Genomic DNA, 17,175 nt, shown 5'->3' with positions numbered 1-17,175 from the left:
TTTGCCCCATGATCCCTCAAGAATGATGCAAAATTCATTATCCCTGACCACTCTGCAGCATACTCAAACTCTCAGAACTCCTATTGTGTTGGTCCCAGTCTACTGACGGGGACACTCTGGGCAGGAATGCCTGAGACTTTTGCCATGGCCCTGGGACTCCTAACAAGCCCCTGCAGACGCTTCCCACCCTGGGCCACTGTGGGCCAATGCCGTGTCTGCACCAGCCCTGGTGGTTCTTGGACCACAGGACACACTTCAGCAGAAACCAGCAGGGGATTGTGAAGAACAAGATTTATTACTCATGGGTCCTTGTGGAGAGCAGGACCAGTGAAATGACACTGGTCCAATCAACACAGCACAAAGTATACAAAACAAAGTGGAATCACTCAGGTCACCCAAAATGGCTGCCAGTCAGCCATAACACTTTGGTTCAAGAGGGAAACTGCTCCGGCCCGCGGAGCAATCAACTGGGGCTCGACCACCTACCTAGAACAAATGAGTTGGGGGGACAAGAGGCGCGAAGAATGGCAGCAAGACAAAAGATTCTGATCAAGCTGCAAACTTTATTTTTCCGAACTGGGTATATATATAGGGGGGGAGGGAGAGGAAGGAGATTAGGTTGCTTGCTATTGGCTAGCTTGAGACAAAGAAGGGCCCGCTTATTGATTACTTGGGTGCAACTGGTACTCGTGGACACCTCATGTGCCTGTAGCCGATTGGCTTGGGGAGCGCATGCACACCTCATGTGCCTGTAGCCGATTGGCTTTGTGGAGCGCACAGGTTCCTGTAATCAATGCAATGTTTTTAGCTAGAAGCCAGGTGTAAGGTTCCCAACAGGAAACTAAGTCAGTGCAGACACATCTGGCAAAGAGAAACACTTAAGATATCTACACATGTGACCAGAATAGCCATGTCCTGCATAGATAGGCTCCTGGGGAAATTCTACACTTGCCATCAGCGGTATTAAACAAAACAACCATGTACCACCCATAGGCTCCAGGGCGAATTCCACACTTGGCATCAGGGGTGCCAAGACATTTATCAAAAAGACCCAGAAGGGTGGAGTCCACCACTTTCAGGCTCCAGACCACTGCTGAGATAGTCAAGCTCCACACACCAGAGTGCTGCTCCATGCTGTGCTGATCTGGAGGCTCTGCCCTGCTGGACTGAGGACTTCATCTGCCCTGCTCCCCACCTGGCTCTGGAGAACCTTCACAGCAAGACTGATGACTTGAAGACTTCAAGGCTGACATCTGTGTTGCCCACTGCGCTGTCTCTTGGACCTGCAGACTGAGACTCTGAGACTCGGGTTCGCAGTCCGCCATTGACTGCTCTGTGTGTGTGTTATATTTCTCTTAGATTTTTAGAGTGTGAGTAGACTATGAATATATGTTGATGTTCTACTTTGAGTGAACCTGCATTCAATAAAAGCTGAGTGAATAGCACGGTTACTGTGTGTGACTCTCACCTATTCCTTGGTGCTGGGCTGCTCAGCAGGCAGCTGGCAGAGCAGTTGCCTGGTTGTTTTATAGCCAAGACTGTATCACGAGCAGACGTTCATGACAGTCCTGGAGGGTTCACAGCACACCTAAGAGTTCAAGCACACAGTGAGGTTGAGGGTAGAGAGAGAGAGAAAGAGGGAGGGAGCACAGCTGGGGCTCCGCTTTTATTAGGGTCCAAGGATGACATGTTTGGGGTTTTGTGGAGTCACTCATTATTGGCTATTTTGAAGCAAAAGAGTGGCAATTGGGGTGTGGGCGAGTGAATGAGTGTCAGGCAAGGGTTCGGTTATCTAGGTCACCCAAGGGCTTCTGAAACAGGACTCCATGGGCCTGGGAGGCCTGATTCCTCAACTGGTTGTTTCCCCAGTTGCTGTGTCACACGGCTGGCGGGGTGTTTATCCAAGGCAGAATGGCTTTGGGAAGGGATGCCGCAGCAATGAAAGGCTCAATGGCAGACACTTGGACTACAGGCCCAAATGAATCAAAATCTTTAGTTCTGAGTCTGTCAGATGTGACACAGAGAGAAATCACACACACACACACACACACACACACACACACACACACAAATGAGAAGATTCCCGTATTTCTCTGCTTAAAGAAAGTTTTGCAGGTTCCAACATTTCAAATTGTCCCTTTGTTTGCATCCCCAGGGAGCTTTTATAGCCTGAGGCAAAACAATTTATATATATATATATATATGTATATATATATATAATTTATATATATGTATATATGTATATATGTATATATATTCAGAATGGGTGGGAGGTGTGTCTTTCTTCTGTCCAAGTGATAGAAAAGTGATGGTAAAAGGACAGTTTGGGAGAGATAATAAGAAATACATCCAGTTTGGGCTGATCAAGTGTAAGAAAAAGTAAAGGTAGAGATTTAGGATCTAGTAACTAATTCTCTAACTATTGCTTACTGAAACCCTTGAAGAAATTTTGTGCACAATAGGGGGTAGAAATAATGCAGTTGTTGACAGGCTGGTTTAAACTGGGTAGATATTTGTGTTTCAAATGCCTCAATCAATGGGCCTTTCCTGGATACTGTGAAAAAAAAAGGCGGCTCAAATAACCCTTATAAACATTCTCTATAGGTTTGGACGTTTCTTATGTGGACAATGCAAAGTACAAACAAACAAAGAAAAGTCAAATCAGTGTTTGTCGCCCAGACCATGTGTCAGACACTGGGCTAGGTGCTCCCATGGAGACTAACTGCAGCCCTTACATGAACTCCCACAGAAAGATGGCTGTGGGTGAGCGTTCTCCACATCACAGACCCGCACACATTATCGCACTCTTTTATTTTTTTATACTCAAATCAAATTTGGGGTAGTTCCACCTGAGATGGCTAAATACGAGCCACAACAAAATTCCTTCATTCTTCTCCATAGCAATTGCCACTTCCAGACAAAGTTGTGGGTGGTGGTGACCTTTTGGGTGGGGGGAACCTAATATGCAGAGAATTCAATTCCCTTAGAGACCAGGGAGCACAGGGAGCACAAAGACCTGGGGATGGGGAGTGGGGAGCAAGTCAGAGACAGGGAAAGTTACCTCTCACACTTTCCATCTTTTCATAACAGAGAACACAAAACAGGATAGCAGTTAATATCTCAGGAAATTTTCTAGTTGCATAGTTACTCTTACCCACATTTTGGAGGTGAGAAGCTGAAATTCAAGGAGTTTAAGCAATTCGTTGAAGGCTATAGCATTAACTAACAAATGATAGAATTCAATACAGAATTTGAGTCTCTTATCAGTCCCATTACAGCACTGCAAAGATCCCAAATATAACTAATGAAGCAAAGTGCAGCCTTTGCTTTATCAGTGGGCGAACCTAAACTCAGAAACCTCTGCAAAATTGACCACTGGTCAGTTATGTTGATTACGCTCCACTGCAGAGAAATAAATCAGCCATTATTTAGTGCTGTGACTTATGACATTTTATACAATAACATACTGTTGATTTTTGCCAGGCCACAGGAAGAACAGAAAATATTTGAATACCATGACAACAGACAGCCAGGAATGACCGTGACTTAGAATGGCCTTGCTCCAGTTTTAACTATGCCACTAATTGGACATGGAAATGTTAGTTTTTCTTTTCTTTTTCCAATTGCTCAGCAGCTGTCACGAATGAGTTCAGAAAGCAAGGCGGGCCACCCCTCTGGGTATTTGTGGGTATGTCTGTAAGTGGGCCTCCAGCGCCTTGGTGGGATTCACCACTGCGGGGTGGGATGTAAATGAAATAGCTTGTGTGCCAAGTGTCATCTACTTGTCTTGCTTCCTTCCTTGACTTCTGTACTTTTGATTGGCAGGAATGTCACTTGACCTTACTGGGGTCATTCCAGTGGAACAATTAAAGCCGACAGGCGTACACAGGGGGTATGTCTCACAGTAGCCCCTTCTGCCAGACCACAGGGGGATTAATGAGTGGTTCCGGTCTCTCATGTTTCCATCCAACAGAAGATATGGAAGAAAGACCATCCAAAATTGGACATACAGATGACAGAGCCAAGAATTAACTGAGGCATCCATTTATTTCTTTAAACCCCAAATCCAGTGACTTCCTTTCTGGTTCTGTCAGTTTGCATGCAGTGCAGTCAACACAATGAACCACTGCCAGGTGTCAGAGCCTCCTGGTCTTGCTCTGAGGTATTATTTGATTGGCCTCTCTCTCTTGAAAGCCCTAATGAAAGATCTCTTGCATTTCTACCCTCTGCCTGAGGTGATACATGCATAGGGTGGTACTGAGGGTGATGCTCAGATAACAGTGAATTCCTATTCACTGTTAGGGTGGATTCCTCAGATAATGGTCCAGGTTCCATGTAGAGCCAACATTTGGCTTGGTTGTCTTCTGATCAGCCCTCTCTCCTGTCGGAGGAAAATATTCTAAAGCCACAGAAATTAACCTTTTTAAGATTTAAGACCCTCAATACATAGTCCCTTCAGGAGGGAAATCTCATTAGTGGCTTTCTTTTCATTTTTTCAATTTAGCATGTATTTTTAAACCATTTCTATCTGATTTGTGCTATAGGGTATATTAAAATAAGGTGCTTGCAATAGACTTAGGGGCCTAAAATGCATTAAAAAACAACTGAGTCTCAGAATAACACAGACAGAGTTTTCACTCTGTAATTGTGGTACCCAGTCTGATGTGTGGTATTCTGAAAGTGCTGAGTGAGGGTGAGCTGAATTGAATCAAAGCAAATCGAAATAAGTCAAATATAAGACAGTTAAAAACAAGATGGTTGGGACCAAAAAGTCAAAGATAAGCTAAGAACCACATCGGAAAAGGCTCCTGGCCTTGAGGGACAGCCAGGCACACAGCATGGGGCGGGTCCTTCCCATACAGCAAAAACAGAAACGAGAACAGTATGTGTTGACGGAAGAGAGAATTTTGTTAAAGAAACTTGGAAGAAAAGTCTAGAAAAAGAAGTTTATGCCCAGTTTGGGAGGGTTTCAAATCCTTGGCTGAAGAGTTAGGTCTTTGTCTTATGTGCGGTCAAGAGACTTGGTAGAAAGCGGGCAGATGCTACTGCCTTCTGCCCCTCCTAAGAGACCGCCATGGCTCCGGTGGGCTCCCCAGTGCCACTCCAGCCCTACATTTGCCAGGAGATGTTTTGTAAAATATGTAATAAGAACATTCTGTTTCTGAGGGTGGGAGGCAAATAGGCGTGTGTTTGTGTGTGTATGTGTGTTTTCTTGGAAGGGAATCAGAGAACCCACATGCACAAACAGTACTATCTGTAGATTATGTAACATCTCACATAGGTGAATGCCACTATTTTGAAATGTAAATAAATATAGATATTGTTGGTCTTAAGAAAATATAAATGAGTCTAAACCTGTGAACTTAGAATAACTCAGCTATTATATATTTCCTCAGTCTGATGCAGCTAATATTATGTAAGGCTCAGTGCATGCTTTGTTACTGGAAAGGAGTCTTTGTCCTCTGGAATCTTAATAACCACTGAACTGAGGAAAATTCTTCAACTTGGAATCTGATGGGTCATCATAATCCCAGGACATGAACACGCACATCGGGTCAAGGCAAACTCCTACTCTAACACTGTTGGTGCAGGGAGAATCCCCACAAGGAGAAGTGGCTGGATCTATCAGTCCCAAACCTTCTAATCCACGATTCAACTTCCAGTGAAAGGACAGAGGTATAGGATAATGGAGTAATTATTGGGTACTTATCTCACTAATTACTGGGAAGCAGAACAGTGACAGTGGGCACGATCTCCAGCATTATGGCAGGTTGATGGCATTAATAGGCCCCCTTTTTCACCTGCCCAGGCCTTACAACCCCGGCCACGTGACTTGCTTTACTTAGTAGGATGTTAGCATGCACAACACAGGCAGAGGCTTGAAAAGCACCTACATGTTTCTAATTTCCCTCTGCTGCGCCATGGGATGGACAAGCCAGAGGGTGAGCACACAACACAGTAGTTCATGCACCTGTACAAGGTGTGCAAACAGGCGGGGCCCTGGGGATATGAGCCCACAGATAAAAGAAAACAATGCTTATAGAGCCTTTGTCCACTATGTCTTCTACTGCAAGACCAGGTCCCTTCTCACCCTACCACATCCAGTTTTCAAATTCCAACTTGTGTTTCATAGCCACCTCACATGGATTTTGCTGCTCTGAAGCTTTTTCTGTCACCCCAGCTCAACCTCCTGTAGGCATTTGTCTGCAGAATAATCACATAGAAGAGGGAACATATAGAACTTCAACACTTGTAATTCCATCTATGCTACTCATAAGCAACGGAACCTTGGGCATGTTGCTTAATCCATCTGAAGCTGTTTCCTCACTTAAAAATAAAGATGGTGATAGCACTTAAATGAACCATGGTGAAGTAGTCTACTAAAGTACCTAGTACAATCTGGCACATGATAGGTGCTCCAAAAATGTTAGATATTATCAGTATTATTGTTATTAGGGTAATAATTTATTGCAGAATATAATATGCTAGAATAATAGCTGGCACATAGTAGTGAATGTTATTGTTATCATTTATTATTTAATAATTTTATGTTATATGCTTTTTTACTTTTCCTCTAAGGATTTCTTAATTCACACTGAAAACTTCTTTTTGCAGGCATGTACCCATTTTTACCTCCCCACTGAGATTCTAAGTTGTTGAAGGTACATAATTCCTAAACATCTTGTTAATGGAGGGCAGAGGACATTGAGGTATTCACAGTTTTACTGCTATATGCTCTCTGGTTGGGGAATTAATTGCTAACCTCCCCACTAATGAAAGAAATGCCTCCCTTAAATCCACGTCCAGTACAGAGGCTAACCAAACTGGTGGGGGACACAATGTCTCTGGCACCCTCAGCAACCAGGAAAAATCCCACTGAATGCATGAAATCTCCAGCATTCCTTAGGCAGGTCCAACAGACAGACAACTTAGAGAGGGATGTCACTAGGTCAGTGGTGACTGAGAAAGCAAGACCTTCTTCCTGCAACATTGTAAGTATGGCAAACCCCAGACAGCTTGGGCACCTAGGTCCTGAGCAGAATTTGATGTATTTTTTTATTCTAATGAGTCATCATTGCCATGGTCCTAACACTTGTTATTAGAAAAGGGAAAAATCAGTATAATCTCCAGAGCAATTGCCTCAGGAATACATTATTTCAGAAATTTGGTTGGAGGGCATTCAAGAATGCAAGTGATAGGTTAGTTCCAAATGTGGAATGACCAGGGTTGCCATAAGTGCTGAGTTGAAGTCTGAATTGAAGTGAGAGGAGGGAGGACAGAGGAGTTATATTATTGTTAACAACAGCAGGAAATCAAGTTGCTGAAGACCCATTAAGCGATGGGTAAAATCAACCCTGATACCTGTCCTTCCAGTCTGCATGAAAATATGAAAAATAAAATACTAGATTCCCCAGCCAAGCAATTAGTAATGGTTTGGCTTGACTAAGAAAAAAAAAGAATTGGTGACCTAACTGACAACTGTCTGAAATTAAACCCACTCTTTAAAATAAAGCTGGATCAAAGGTGACTAAGCAGAGGAGGGGTCTTTAGGTGGTAGGATAGAGTTTACAGCTGAAAGCACACTGCTAGCGGTATTATTTTCTTGTTGTCCATGTTATTAAATTCCTTAAAGATCTTATAGGCCATGTAGATGAAATTAAAATCACAAATCAGTGTAGTCATCTTGTTCCTAGACCACTGACTTTGAAATTTCTATTGATGATGGTCCCATTCCTTTGAAATTATTTTTAGCAAATCAAATTACAATAAACAATCTGACTCCAGTTTTTATGTTTAACCTCTGACAACTCTGAAGCCTTATCTCTACTCCTTCCCTTTTTTGCCCCACAACCGAGTAAGCCACAAGAAGGCCCACATACCCTCTCCCTTGGCCCCAGCAGAATATCCAAACCAGGCATATGTTGGCTGGAAATAGCACTTATCTTGTTCCTACCCTTTAACCCCAATGAAAAAAAACAAAGCCATTTGTCTCTTTTTTCACTTAATCCATTCCAGAGAGACTAGAGTACCTGCCCTATTCTCCCCCAGAAAGAAAATGAAATAAAAGGCATACAATTGGAAAGGAAACATAATTTTTTTTTATTTGAAGATGACTTGATTATAGAAAAATTTAAGGAATCTACCTAAAAGGAACCAGAAATAATCATATGCGAGTTTAGCAGGTTCACAGTATATAAGGGCAATATTTTCAAAATAAATTGTATTCTATCAATTAGCACCAACTGTAAATGGAAATCTAAAAATATTAATTTACAATGGCATCAAAACCATAAAATTCTTAGGTATAAACTTAACAAAATATATGCATGACCTGTACACACACAAAAAACTATAAAACACTGATAGAACATTTAAAAAGACGTAATAAATTGAGAGACATACCATGTTCATGGATCAGAGTACTCAATATGGTTAAGATATCAATTCTTTCCAAATACTTTATAGATTCAATGAAATTCTAATAAAAAATTCCAGCAAACACCTTTTAGAAATTGACAAGCTGATTCTCAAATGTAGGTAGTAATACAAAGAAACTAAAATAACCAAAATAGTTTTGAAAAAAAGAACAAAGTTAATTTCAGAACTTACTATAACATTAGTAAAAAAATGATAAACATCAGAGACAATTAAAATTCTACAAATATATATGTACATATGTATACATATATTCATATACATATGTATATATATACACACATATATATCTCTAATTTTTTTCAACAAATGTGCCAAGGTAATTCAATGGAAGAAAAATGTCTTTTAATAAATGGTACTGAAATGACTGGATATCCATATGCAAAAAAGGAAAAAGAATTTCTTAACTCCTACATTCTCCAGTATACAAAAATTTACTTGACTGGATCACAAAATATAGTTCTGGTAAGTAAACAATAAAATTCCCAGAATAAATCATGGGAGGAAATCTTGGTAACCCTTGGTTAGGCAAAGTGTTCTTAAATTGGATACTAAAAGCATAAAGTATCTAAAAGCCAAAGAATTGTATTTCATCAAAATTTAAAAACTTCTGATCTTCCAAAGGCAGTGTTAATAAAATGCAATGGCAAGCCAGACTCTTATATGAGAGAATATTTGCAAAACATATATCCAACCAAGGACTTTAATCATATTTATATATTTGTTAAACCCTTAAAATTTATTAAGAAACAAACAACAAAAAGAGCAAAGATTTTTGAACAGATGCTTCACCTAAGGAGACATATGGATGACAAAAGATTCTCAGCATCATTAGTCATCAAGGAAATGCAAATTAAAACCATAGTTTAATACTCCCACTCATACTCTAGAATTCTAGGATTTCTAAAATAATAAAGACTGACCATATTCAAGGGCTGGCAAAAATGTGGGGCAGCTGGAATGCTCATAAATTTGAATTTCCTATAAAGATAAATATACATTTACCATATGACCCAGCAAGTAAGATTCTAGATATTCACTCAAGAAAAACCCAAATACATGAAAATGCATATCAAATGGTACATAGAATAAATGTACTGTGATGTGCTTGTACTCATGCAATCGAGTACTTACTGTTTAGCAATGAAAAGAAACAGATGACCAATGAACACACCACATGGATAAATAAGTCACAGAAGGCAGCCCCTCCAAGTACCACATACGTATGATTTCATTTCTATGAAATTCTAGAAATGGCAAAGCTATTATAGTGAAAGCAACAAGTCGCTGGTTAATAGGAGCAAGGAATGGAGAGAGAGAATGGACTGCAAAGGGGTGTCAGGGAAGTTTGCGAGGTGATAGAAATGTTCTATACCGTGGTTGTCATGATTGTTACCACTGTGCCTGTTTGTCAGGGTTCATCAAATCATGCTTCCTAAATGTCTAGTCCATGTCTAGTCCAAAAGTGTGTTTGAGCAAAAACTTGGGGACGTCCGATGGTAAGAAATTCAATTAAATAAATTATGGCATATCAATAAGACATATTGCTATAAAGCTATTCAAAATGATGGTTGAGAAGTATATAGTGATAGAGAAAAATATATTACAGTTACTTTCAGGTAGAAAACAAAGCAGTATGTCTATAGTCCATTTTATTATCCATTTATGTGATTGTTTCTTATGTGTATGCGTTTGTGAATATGTATCTATATATCTCTCTCTCTATATATATATATTTAGATCTCTATATATTATTTGAAAATTATATACCCCATATTAACTGGTTGTTTCTTCATTTTGCTTATTATTTTCTAAGTGTCAGAGAATAAACATGAATTTAAAGTAAGAGAAAAGACAAAAATTGCTATGTTAAATGCTAATTGCTTTTCTTTAAGAGACTTACAGACAGGGAAGGAAACATGTAAATAGCATAATACTTGGTAGCATTAAATAAACACCCATGGGAGGTGAGGTACAGCTGGCTGGGTCAAAGGGTTTCATACCAAACTGGAACCCTTGCTCTCCGCAACATCTAGACCACGACCATGTTCCTCTCTCTGAACCGCTGAGCCCACTTCTCACTCATGATGACTTTTCTCTTTGAGGTTCCATGCTACCCCATCCCCCATCCCAGTGCCTCAGACAACAGTATTTGTATTTGAATTTCAATTGTGGACAGAGTTCAAGTTCCCTCCCACAACTGGTGAAGGATGTTCCCGGACACCTGCTGCAGTGTCCCTTAACAAAGGCGATTTCCAGAGATCCCCTGGAAATTTCGTGATAAAAGACAACCTGCTCAGGGGAAAGAGCACACCTATAAGGCACTGTATTCCCAGTGGCACACAGCAGGTGTTTAGGAATATTTGCTAATTGTTTAGTGGGTGTATTGAGAATGAAGCATGGGCTCAAGGTTGTTTTGGCAGACTGGTGATTGCCCTGGCTTAATCAAGGAGGACTGCCTGCAAGAGACAGAATTTTTTGGTTTGAAATCATGTCTGCACACTACCTCCACCCTTGTTGGTCTCTTACATTTAGGGCTGGTTTCTTTCATTTGTGTCTTTCAGTTCCCTTCAACTCTAGTATACAGTGATTTTTATAATGTTCGCTTGCAAATGCTTGGGAGGGGGCAGTCATTTGGCAAGATGCCTCCCCAGTCCCTGCCTTGTCTTCCTGCTCGTCAGTGTGTCCAATGATAATAAATAACCGTTGGTTGCAAGAAAAGAATGTGTTGGATCAAGCCGATGTGTCTGCTCTCTACCCTCTGGAGAGAACAGGGGAGCTTTGATGTCGTCAGAATGGGTTCCACATTTTGACCTCAGGAGCCCTCAGCTCCAAGCGGGCCCTGTTGCCAAATACTTGAAACAATTATTTACAATTAAAGGAGCATTTTGTATCTCTTTCAAAACTACCACAGTTGTTTTATTTTAAAAAGAAAAACAAGTATAGTCCCAAAGATGAAATCCCTGACATGGAAATGGAAAAATGAAGGGCATGGGACCTGCTCCTCACATGCTGTTCCTGTTTAGTAACAGATAAGCAACAGGCTAAGTGAGGTCGCCAGTCGGCACGTTATTATGGAGCCAAACCAGACCCCTGGTACAAGGGAGAAAACAGACACGAAACATTTGTTTTATCCTCCATGGAACCCAAAGTCTTTAGGTTTCTCTGCTCAACCCTGGTCTCTGAATCAGCCCTTCTTGGACTGGGACTTACTGGTGGCCCATGAGATCGGTTATAAACAAGACACAGCACAGTTCCTGTCACGTGAGAGTTGTCACTTCCTTTCTCCTTCCTCAAAGTGTTATTAAGGATATCCAAAGGCCTGCCTTCTTCCACATTCGCTCAGTTCCTTTAGAGCAGAATAGCAATTTTTGGAACGTGTCCTATCAAACTCTAATCTGGACAAATCGAATGACACATTTAGTAGTAAATTTGAGGTGTGCTATGTACTCTCTCGAGACTCTAAGAAGTTCCATACACAGTGAACAGTGGTTTTGTTATCAGCCAGGAAGAGCAAAAGTTACTGGACCAAAGGAGTCCTTCGACTCTGCGTGCAGAACATCCAACCACTCCCACCAGCTGGGAGTATCTCCCCTCCTCTGAATGACAATAGACCTTTATTTGCTTCTGTCTCATAAACTTTTAAATTTATTTAATATATGCAGATATATCTTACATGTCCTAATTGCCTTTAATTGCTATTTTGTTAGATTCCTTATTCTTCAGTCTTTGTTGACCATAGACCTGGCATATGAGATCAATCTACACATGCTTGATTCTATGGATCAATCAATCTAGGAACTAGAATCTTCTAAATATCCACACCATCACTGGCAAATAGCAAGGGAACTACATATATTCTCAAATCATAAAAAAACAAACCATACTATACCCAAAGCTAAAGTTGGGAAAGTGAAAATATTAATACTAAAGGTAGAAGTACCAAGTGTCTCTCTTTTTCTTTTCACTCATTAATTCAACTACAGATAAACTGGATATTTTCACTCTTTTACCTTCAGGTCTGGAAATGTGCTTCATATTCAATTTATATATCATACTTAAGCCTGACTTCAGGGGAAAATGGCTATGTCAGTTTATTAATGATAAAGGGATTATATTAACATTTATAAATAACATTATATAGACTCAATATACAGAAGACTATGGTGTTACAGGCTCTGATGCCAAAGCTTATTTGTTACAATGGTGATTACTCTAGTTAATTTTATTTTCTAATTATTTAAAAGTTACCAAATAAGAGGCCCACATACATGATCAACTTTGAAACAATTATGTTCCATAAAATGTACCTAATATTAAACCATACTAACAGAATTAGATGAGTTTTGGGAGAGTGTGAGAAACAAGTATTGATGTCCTGGAAACAAATATGTACAAGGTGCCATCTCTAGCCTCTGTAAGCTCACCACAGGGCAGGTTCTCAACCGTGGCACTATTGATGCTTTGGACCACATCACTCTTTGTTGTAAGAGGCTGTCCTATACATTGTAGAATGCTTCATGGGACCCCTTACCCCTACTGACTAAACGTCAATAACATGTCCTTAATTTTGACAATCAAAAATGTTTAGTCATTGCTATATATCTTTGCCGAAGGGCGGACACAAAAATTGCCCCTTGGAGAACCTTTGTAATGCAAGAAGAGTTATTTAAAATTGTATAAGATCACAGAGTCATCGTCTGACTACCGACTCTCATTTTACATGCTACTGGATGTAGAAAATCTAGAAAAGCTTGAGTTAATGGTAGACTGAGTCCAACACACAACAATAAATGTTTAATATTAATTACCCTATTCATAGAGGAACAGAATGAACGTTTCAATATTTGTACTTTCTGCGTGTTTGAATCGGCCACAAAGTACTCATTTGTTGAGTTCTCTTTGCACACAGCACACATCTAGGCATCAGGAAGACAGAGTTGTCTGATATGGTTCTGGGTGCAATTAAAAACGACTTGAAAATAAAACTGATGTAATATTGTATATCAATGGTAACTGAAGAATAGAAAGGATTTAAAAACTAAATAAATAAAACTTAAAAAAAAACCTACTCTTAAGCAGTGGAAGTAACAGAATTAAACTCACAGCCATCTTAGAGATGCTCTACTTATTCTCATTGTCATTTTTTTTAATGAGAAAAATAAGAACCAGAAAAGTCAGAAAGGTGATATGACCTAAGGACACCCACCCAGTAAATGAACTTGGGCTAAACATAAGTGTCCTGGCTCCCAGTCAACGGTGTACACCAGTAGCAAACATTAGCTAACTGCTAAATAGTGTAAGATGTGCTTGAAGTGATCAAAGGGAAAAGAAAATCAGTAAGGACTGGAATAGTTAGAGAAGGTAACAAAGAAGGGGTGGGACTCAAGCCAGTCCTAGAAGATTGCAGTCGATCTCGGGGAAATCACGGGAGGGCCACGCTGGCGTCTTTCCCGTGGACTTGGTGCCAAGTTGGGGACAACAGGAGAGGAGTCAGAGAGGCAGGAAATCATCTGATATGAGCCATTTACTGAGTTCATACGGGGAAAGAATAAAAATAAAGTTTCAGATGGTTTACAAAATTATTCTGAGGACTCTCAGGTTACCTTCTTTTCTGGGTACTGCCCCCTTTTTGTTCCTCAGTCTTCAACTGCAAAACACCAGTTGGCTTAGAGGGGTCTTTTGAGAGCAGCTTTGCTGGACGGGAAAGCGGTCTTCAGGTTTCAGGCACCTTGGGGCTGCCTAACTTAGAAAGGTGCCCTTTTTATGATTCAAATTATGCCCTTGGAAAGTCCCTGCACACCCAAAGTGCTAGGAAGAGAAACAACCATTGAGTTTCAAAAACTAAAGCTTTCATCACTTCTTTCCCTTTAGTATTTGATCTTGACTATGAAAGTGGACTTGATTCCTTTTGTCTTGCCCAAGCTAATTTTTTCTTCTGTATCAAAGGATGGGTCTGGCATCAATGAGTGAATTGTGTAAATCATAAAAGTGAATTTGATGACATGGCTCAAAAAACTGAACTAATCCAATACCAAAATTAAATCAACCTACAACATGAAAATTGCATCAAAATCTGAAAAAGGCCCGTGGATAAGATTTCTTCGGGAAAGAGCTGAGGGAAGTCAGCTAACTACTATTATTAGCTTCTCAGAAAGGCTGCCTGGAAAAAAAGAGAGAAAGAGAAGGCCCATCTCTTTCCATTGGCCCCTCCACCACAGTGATGGAGGTGACCCTTCTGTGTGTGTGCATACACGTATGTGCGGAGAGAGAAATAAGAGGGAAGACAGTATTCTGGGGTGGAGGACTGGCTTTGATTCCAGACGAAAAATATGTGGAAGAAAGTAAATGATCCAGCTGAGGTGTTTTTACCAACTGCAGAGAGGGAAGGATAGCTCTGACACAGAGCTTCCTACCGCTATCACCGAGTGATAACTAAGGTTAGTAAAACAGTATTGGTTTTCTCACACTTTCTCAGGCATATTTCAGGCAAAACACGCCACGAAGGCAGTGAGGCGATTTTGCCCATTGTTCAAGCCTTCTAAACATATTTTCTGAGTGCAACTCTTTTCCCTTTTTTACCCAAATTTCACTTGTATGAACACATTTGGAGAAAGGAGAAAAAAAGGACATAAAACCAAAAGAGACATTACTGTGTCGGTTTCAGACGTTCTTCCCAGCCCACTGTCTGGATCCAGTGGAGGGGGGACTGCACGAAGGAGCCAGAGGAACTGCTCTCAGAGGGGCTCTGACACCCGAGGAACAGCTCAGGAAGGCAGCGATGGCTGGGGTGACCAGGTGGGGCCCAGAGCTAGGAAGCAGCCTTCTCTGGCAGCGTCCTCAGAGAGAGAACCAGCAGTTGGGACACTCTTGGGTCATGGCCCTTAAGGAGATTTTTTATTTATCCAAAACCTCAGTAAATGTTTATTGATCAGCTCTCTCTCAGGCCATTCTGTTTCTGAGGACGCTGCAGTGAGCAAGAAGCAAGGGCAGGAGACAGCAGGAGGAGAAACAGAACAGCACACAAGACACTGTGTATGAGCTCATCTGGGACACCCAGGGACTCCCAGGAACAGCTGGGGCTAAGCGAGGCTGGAGGGCTGTGGTTGGGGGCTGGGGCTATGCAGATGAGTTCATAATCCAGTACAATTTTGGGTAATATTCTTACCTTGACCCGACTGGTATATGTACACAGGTGGACATGTGCATGGTAAGAGGCTGGAAGGAAATACACCAAAATGCTAGTAAGGTTATTTATGGGAATCAGGTTATAAACTATATTTTTCTGTAATTCCATGCAGCATTACATATTTTCCAAATGTTCTAGGGTGGATATCTATTATTATTATAATACACAGAAATGATGTGGTAAGGGACGAGATGGTAAAACTGTCAGTAATTTAATGTGCTTTGGACAGTGTGATTATCTAGGGAAACTCTGATACTGCCGTATATTTGGAAGAAATGTATTCCGTGATAAATTTACCAAAACAGTGGATTAAAATGAAATGTGTTTCTAAGCATAGACTAATCGACACATTTTGTTGCTGATGATTTGTAATGAAATGTTCAATCTTATTGAAGCTTTATTCCTTCCAGCAAAGTAAATTTTCCTCAAAATGAACTGAAGAAGGCAATTACCTCTTTCTGGGGGCAACCACAATATAAGCTCTGTAATTTGCTAGAAGATAATTTCTACATTGATTAATAGATAACTAATCGAAGTCTCCAGACAATTCACAGTTTAAATATTACACCTTTGCCCCAATGTCACTATAAAGAAATGAAATTGTTTACGTGTGTGACTTGTCTTATAAACATGCACTTTCTAGTTCATTTGTAAGGCATTCCCCTTGAGATATCTGTCATCTTTAGTGTAACCATGTACCTTAATGTAAGAATGTGTATGTATGTATGTGTGTGTATATATATATATACATAAATATATATATGTACAAATATATATATATATTTGTATACACACTCATACAAATTGGTTCTCCTGGAGAACTATAATTCAACCTAGTATGTGATACACTTGGCATTCCTTCATTAATCAGGAAAAAATAACAAATTTTATCTCAATCTCCTCCCAAAGACGTAACTGCAGTTAAAAAAATGGGTGATCAATTTTCCTAAAAACACAGTAGTGATACTCTCTCTGTCAAGCAGTCCTGGGCCTGGGTTAGAGAAATAAATGAGATATGGATACACAGCAAGCCAGGAAAGGCCAGGTTTGCTTGGGGCATAAACATGAGGCGTCAGCATGAGGACCCCAGAGTGTGGAGATTCTTAGAAGTGAAAGACTCTGGAAAGAGAAGTGATGGCATTGATGTATAGTGTTGTCGCCAAACGGGTCACTGATTATTGCTTGATGATGATGTTAGTGGCAACTACACACCTGCCTCACTAATCCCAGAAAATAAATCAGAAATGCTGATTTGCTAAAATCAGATCTCCAACAGAATTCATCCAAGAAGACCTGCAAAGAATTGTTCAGGTTTACTGTCCAAAAAGCATTCATAGCTCCAATCCAAACACCGGGGCAAACTCACCAAACTTCAGAAGCCAGAATGGCTCCAGAGCAAGGAAAGAATGCTCCAGGCATTCCTGACTTGACCGAGTACATACATGGGTGTGTATGTACTCTTTGTCCCGGAAGTTCTTTTCTTGGTGTTTGTTTGTGCCCTGATTAGTTAAGAGGTAGTGTTTGAAATGAAGAAGTTCATCCTGCCTAGG

The 17,175-nt window shown here is 40.5% G+C and overlaps 1 long non-coding RNA gene across 1 annotated transcript; it reads right to left on the bottom strand.

Moving 5' to 3' along the window:
- Positions 1 to 543: 543 nt before the first annotated feature.
- Positions 544 to 800, bottom strand: LOC128626191 (uncharacterized). The gene is made up of 2 exons (XR_008390128.1): positions 741 to 800; positions 544 to 697 (listed from the first exon to the last, which is right to left on the bottom strand). It is a non-coding gene; the product is annotated as an uncharacterized LOC128626191 (long non-coding RNA).
- Positions 801 to 17,175: the final 16,375 nt, after the last annotated feature.

The sequence above is a fragment of the Artibeus jamaicensis genome, unplaced genomic scaffold, assembly GCF_021234435.1.
Source record: "Artibeus jamaicensis isolate MK-2021 breed Jamaican fruit bat unplaced genomic scaffold, CSHL_Jam_final scaffold_369, whole genome shotgun sequence".
Lineage (NCBI taxonomy): Eukaryota > Metazoa > Chordata > Mammalia > Chiroptera > Phyllostomidae > Artibeus > Artibeus jamaicensis.
The sequence above is the reverse complement of the archived record's forward strand: the minus strand, read 5'-3'. Positions and strand labels throughout refer to the sequence as shown.